We start from the raw sequence: 6,794 nt of genomic DNA on the forward strand, positions 1-6,794 counted from the left end.
GATTTAAGGCCATTTCATGTCCTTTCCTAGCTCTGGTTTGGTCTTCTACTGAGCAACTATGCCTTTAGCTTTAAATAAAGAAAAAGAGAAGGAAAGAAAAAGATTAGAAATACTGGGTGAGCTTTTCAGAAGAGGAAAGAAACACCATCATGGTCATAAACAACAAGAAACATTTCTTGAGCCTACTAATTTGGGTGCAACTATGGAATCACTTGAATCACTTCGAAGGCCTCCACTTTGAAGAGGACAACCTACAAAGAGCAAAAGGAACATAACTTCAAACTTGCTTAGACTTGACTTTTTTAAAAAGAGACTTGAACTATCTAAATCTTCTTCCAATACTCCATTTTTAATTTAAAAGCAGAATAAATTGTTATTCATTAATGTGTTAAAAACATTCATTTTAATGTGTATTAGTTTTAGGAAAAATTTACGATAGAGTAGGATGTAATTTTATGTTTTTACATACATTTACATAATTCCACATATCTTTGTATAACCAGTGTGTGCTTATGACTTTTATATAGGACTTGGGGTGTGATTTCACTATTTTAAATTGTTTTAGAGGACTGTAGTTGCAGGTTTTTCTTTTTGACATGTTATTGATCATGACTATATTTTATTTGATACTGAGTCTTTGGTCAGCCTTCAGTTTTAATTACAACCTTGTCACTACAGGAGAAAATGTTCCATTTTACAAAGACATGATTTCGAAGAACACAATGTGGCCAAAAGAGGGAACTAACTATAAGATGTACTTAAGGCAAGGCTACAGTCACAGTGATGACAGGAAATGTCTTAGGAAGAAGGGGACTAGCTAACAGATTGTAAGATGGGTAATCTTGCAATTTTCCATCTTTCTGGGGAAATAGGCCTCAATCTCTTATTTGAAGGAAAAGAAATAAAGATGAGAAGACACGCTGTAGGTGGCTGCAGTTATTGTTACTTAACATCTGTTGAACAGAACGCATTGTATTGCATAGGCCTGCACTCTCCTCTACTTACTCCAGTTACTCCAACCAGGTAACAGAGCACTCAACAGCATGGAGAGTGAATGCATTTGTTTTTCTTTATAACGTAGCATATAATTATAGCTTGCCTACCATGATCCAGGCACCATCCTGGGGTGTGGTATATAAGGACAAATGTAACTTGGTCTTTGTTCTTGAAGGGCTCACAAGTCTAGTAGGGGAGAGAAAAGTGGATGGTGCAGTAAGTCCTATAATGGAGACAATATTGGAGCACAAAGAAGCGGGTACTAAATCTATGTTTGTGAGCACGAAGAAGGCTCCCTTCAAAAAACTATGAAAAGATGAAGACATCCAAAAGAAGGCTCAGCTGATCCTTTCTTGGTCTGCCAAGGGCAGCAGCCTCTCCCAAGCAGGGGCAGCCTCAGCCCATCCTACTACCGCATGGAAGGGGAGCAAGAAGAGCCTTCCTCCTAAAGACAGTGATCCATAGACAGGGCTCCCAACCACTGTTTCTTCCACAAAGCCCCCAGCACAATAGGCAACTGGACATCCTGGTTGTTCTGCTGGTGACAAACTTGTCATAGAGCTTCTCTGAAACTAAGCCAGAGAAGGCAATGAGCTTTTTCTAGAACTTAGAGGATGCAGCTTGAGTATATGTGATGTTTGGAGAAATGACATTTGCCCCATTCACATCTTCAGAAAATGAAGTAGGCGTGCAGGGGAGAGTCCCTTCTAACACCCCATCAGCGTCTCGGCCTCTCCAATTCTCCCCCAATGACCCAGCCCACAGGAGTTCTATCTCTCTGCTATTATTCTTTTGTTGTTTTTTTGTCAGACAGAGTCTTGCTCTGTCGCCCAGGCTGGTGCAGTGGTGTGATCTCGGTTCACTGCAACCTCCGCTTCCCAGGTTCAAGTGATTCTCATGCCTCAGCCTCCCAAGTAGCTGGGACTACAGGCTTGTGCCACCACACCTGGCTAATTTTTTGTATTTTTAATAGAGACAGAGTTTCACCATGTTGGCCAGGCTGGTCTTCTACTCCTGACCTCAGGTGATCTGCCTGCCTGGGCCTCCCAAAGTGCTGGGATTACAGGTGTGAGCCACTGTGCCTGACCTATTCTTTAAATCTGTCTTCTGCGAAGATCAAGACATTTCAAACTTAAATGGGAACAATATCTTTGTTCTCTGACTCTACTTCCCCTTGGGAACTGGAGACCTACCTCTAGCTGGCCAAATTTGGGATGCAGCACCAGGGGAAGGGAGGGGGTGCAAGGGTCCACAGGATAAAAGGAGACTATGCTTTTTAAGAATCTGTTAATATTTCACTCTTCTTACACATACTGCTTTGATTGTCTATCAGATGAGTTAGTTGCACAGACAAGAATTGCAATTGAAAAAACTCTTAAGAACATGATTGAAAATTGAAAATTGGGGTGGGAGAGGGGTGAGGGATGAGAAATTACTTAATGGGTACAATTTACACTATTTAGGTGATGGCTACACTAAAAACCGAGACTTCACTATGACACAATATATCCATGTAAAAAAGCTGCACTTACACGCACTAAATCTATCATTAAAAAAAGGAAGCAGCTTCTCATCATGGCAGACCCTAGAGGTAAGGTGCTTCAGGACTACCACAAGAAGCTGCTTGAGCACAAGGAGATCAACGGCCGTCTTAATGAGTTAAGGGAACAATTAAAAGAACTTACCAAGCAGTGTGAAAAGTCTGAAAATGATCTGAAGGCCCTACAAAGTGTTGGGCAGATTGTGGGTGAAGTGCTTAAACAGTTAACTGAAGCAAAATTCACTGTTAAAGATACAAATGGACCAAGATATGTTGTGGGTTGTCATCGACAGCTTGACAAAAGTAAGCTGAAGCCAGGAACAGGAGTTGCTTTGGATATGACTACACTAACTATCATGAGATATTTGCCAAGAGAGGTGGATCCACTGGTTTATAACATGTCTCATGAGGACCCCTGGAATGTTTCTTATTCTGAGATTGGAGGGCTATCAGAACAGATCTGGGAATTAAGAGAGGTGATAGAATTACCTCTTACAAACACATTTATTTCAGTGGGTAGGAATAATGCCTCCAAAATGCTGTTTGTTACACGGACCACCAGGTATGGGAAAAACACTCTTGGCACGAGCTGTTGCTAGCCAGCTGGACTACAGTTTCTTAAAGGTTGTATCTAGTTCTATTGTAGACAAGTACATTGGTGAAAGTGCTTGTTTGATCAGAGAAATGTTTAATTATCCCAGGGACCATCAACCATGCATCATTTTTATGGATGAAATAGATGCTATTGGTGGTTGTCCGTTTTCTGAGAGTACTTCAGCTGACAGAGAGATTCAGAGTACTTTAATGGAGTTACTGAATCAAATGGATGGATTTGATACTCTGCACAGAGTTAAGATGATCATGACTACAAACAGACAAGATACACTGGATCCTGCTTTGCTGTATCCGGGAAGATTAGATAGAAAAATACATATTGATTTGCCATATGAACAAGCAAGATTAGACCTACTGAAAATCCATGCAGGTCCCATTACAAAGCGTGGTGAGAGAGATTAGGAAGCAACTGTGAAGCTTTCAGATGGCTTTAATGGAGTAGACCTGAGAAATGTTTGTACTGCAGCAGGCATGTTCGCAATTCATGCTGATCATGATTTTGTAGTACAGGAAGACTTCAGGAAAGCAGTCAGAAAAGTGGCTGATTCTAACAAACTAGAGTCTAAATTGGACTACAAACCTGTGTAATTTACTCTAAGATTTTTGATAGCTGCATGACAGATGTTGGCTTAATGTAAAAATAAAGTTAAAGAAAATAATGTATGTATTGGCAATGATGTCATTAAAAGTATATGAATAAAATATCTACGAATAACATCATAAAAATTAGTAATTCAACTTTTAAGATTGATACAGAAGAAATGTGTATGTTTGTTAATGTTGCATTTATTGCAGCAAGTTACAAAGGAAGAGTGTGTTGAAGCTTTTCGTATTTGCTGTGTGAGCATTTTCTAAAACACTGAAAGTGGTTTGAGATAGTGGTATAAGAAAGCATTTCTTATGACTTATTTTGTATCATTTGTTTTCCTCATCTAAAAAGTTGAATAAAATCGGTTTGATTCAGTTCTCCAAAAAAAAAAAGGGAACATACTTACATTTGCCTTTTATAGCTCCACAGGTAAAGCAATGTAGATAAAACATGTTCTAATAACACGTTCTCAAGATTTGCTTACAAGGATGTTTCTCTGTCAAACACTTCCGTTCTTGAAAGAAAACAGCTTATGATGCATCTTAAAGAAATTATGCTTACATTTGCCTTTTATTACTTGATATCTCATCTTGTACCAATAAGTACCAATGAAAAAAGAAACATGCTCTAATACAAGCTTGTCCAACCCACGGCTGACACATGCGGCCCAGGACAGCTTTGAATGCGGCCCAGCGCAAGTTCGTAAATTTTCTGAAAACATTATGAGATTTTTTTGTGCAATTGTTTTCTTTTGTAGCTCATCAGCTATCGTCAATGTTCGTGTATTTTATGTGTGGTCCAAGACGATTCTTCTTCTTCCAATGTGACCCCTGGAAGCCAAAAGATTGGACACTCATACAATATATTCTCAAGGTTTGCTTACAAAAATGTTGCTCTGTGAAACACTCCCATACACTGAAATAAAACAGCTTGCGATGCATTTTTAAAAAATTAAAAATGGAAAAATTAGGCCCACATTTGAGATAAGTCATGAGTTAAATAATCTTTCTTTTCTTTTCTTTTCTTTTTTTTTTTTTGAGACAGAGTCTCTGTCTGTCACCCAAGGTATACTGCAGTGACACTATCTGCACTCACTGCAATCTCTGCCTCCCAGGTTCAAATGATTCACATGCTTCAGCCTCCCAAGTAGCTGGGACTATGGATGCACACCATCACACCCGGCTAATTTTTTGTTGTTGTTGTATATTTTTTAGAGATGGAGTTTTGCCATGTTGGCCAGGCTGGTCTCGAACTCTGACGTCAAGTGATCCGCCCACCTTGACCTCCGAAAGTGCTGGGATTACAGGTGTGAGCCACCACATCCCACCGAGTTAAATAATCTCTCTTTGTGTGACTTAGGAAACTTAATACCAATTGCCACTGAAAAAAAAAGTATTCTGAAGGCCAAACTGTATTTACATGCATTGTGTAGATGATTCTGTTAATATGCATATCCTGATATAAGTCTGATTTGTGAATTTATAAATGCATGTACTTATAACTTGCATATCTGTGGTATTAAGAGTTGTGGAACTTTGTTTTTATCCCTTGCTTATATTCCCAGGAATATATAATCCCTTTGCTTTCTAGTCAGTTAAGCAAATTTCCCTAACCTAAACTAATTCAACCTAATTTTCTCTTCTGGGAGTAACTGGCCTATCTTCTGCAGATTTTTTTTCTTTTTTTTTTTTAATAATAGAGACAAGGTCTCACTATGTTGCCCAGACTGGTCTTGAACTCCTGGGCTCAAGTGATCCTCTAGCTCCAGCCTCCCAAAGTGCTGGGATTATAGGCCTGAGCCACTGCACCTGGCCCAGATTTTTCAATGATAAGAAAAAACTCTCTTTTTTTATTTGTGCTTTTTCACAATGATCCTGTTCCACTTTGGAAGCAGTTCTCCAATATATACATCAGTATTTATGGTAGCTGCCGCCACACAACCACCAAAACAGCTTTCTAAGAAACTACACTTCTTTACTGGTTCCATCTAATTCCTCAAGTTCTAAATGGTAGGTTGTAGTGCTCCAAGATTCAGTCCTGTGATCGCTTTTTTATCTACTTCTCTATTTATCTAGGTGATCTCATTTCACCCCAAGACTTGAAAGATCTCAAATGTATAACTCCAACCCTGACCTCTACCCTGAACACTTCATACTCATATCTAGCTGCCTATTTGATTTTCCTACTTGGACATAAACTTAAAATATATAAAATAGAACTCCTGATTCCCTACCCCCACACACAAACATACACACACACGCACATACACAAAACATGTGCCTCCCACAGTATACCTCATCTGAATAAAAGGTAACTCTGTTCACCCAGTGTATCCAATTTCTCAGGCTGAAAACTGGGAGTTATCACTGGCTTTTCTCTTTCTCTCTTATCCAGTCTATATCCAGGATCCAACCACATTTTGCCCTTACCTCCACCATCGTCCTGATCCAGGCCACCATCATCTCTCACCTGGATTATTACAACAGCTGTCTAACTGGCCTCCCTGCCTCCACCATGCCTCTCACCACAAAGCAGTCTGAGTAAGTTCTCTTTTTTTTTTTTTTTCCGAGACGGAGTCTTTCTCTGTCCCCCAGGCTGGAGTGCAGTGGCGCGATCTCGGCTCACTGCAAGCTCCACCTCCCGGGTTCACGCCATTCTCCTGCCTCAGCCTCCTGAGTAGCTGGGACTACAGGTGCCCGCCAACACGCCCGGCTAATTTTTTGTATTTTTAGTAGAGACGGGGTTTCACCGTGTTAGCCAGGATGGTCTCGATCTCCTGACCTCGTGATCCACCTGCCTCGGCCTCCCAAAGTGCTGGGATTACAGGCATGAGCCACCGCGCCCGGCCAAGTCTGAGTAAGTTCTTAAAATATTCAGCTGGATCAGGCCAGTTCTTTGCTCATAATACTATAATGGCTTCCTATGTCACACAGGATAAAACTCAAAGTCCTAGCCACAATTTACAAGACTATACATCATCTGTCTCTCTTTGATCATGATGCTTTTGCCTTATCTCTTACCTCATCTCCCCCAATCCCTTCCACTCTCACTTTG

At 40.3% G+C, this 6,794-nt stretch overlaps 1 pseudogene; it reads left to right on the plus strand.

Moving 5' to 3' along the window:
- The first annotated feature begins 2,562 nt into the window (after positions 1 to 2,562).
- LOC116478977 (26S proteasome regulatory subunit 10B-like) lies at positions 2,563 to 3,739 on the plus strand (annotated as a pseudogene).
- Positions 3,740 to 6,794: the final 3,055 nt, after the last annotated feature.

Source organism: Hylobates moloch, unplaced genomic scaffold (assembly GCF_009828535.3).
Source record: "Hylobates moloch isolate HMO894 unplaced genomic scaffold, HMol_V3 SCAFFOLD_12, whole genome shotgun sequence".
NCBI classification, from domain to species: Eukaryota; Metazoa; Chordata; class Mammalia; order Primates; family Hylobatidae; genus Hylobates; species Hylobates moloch.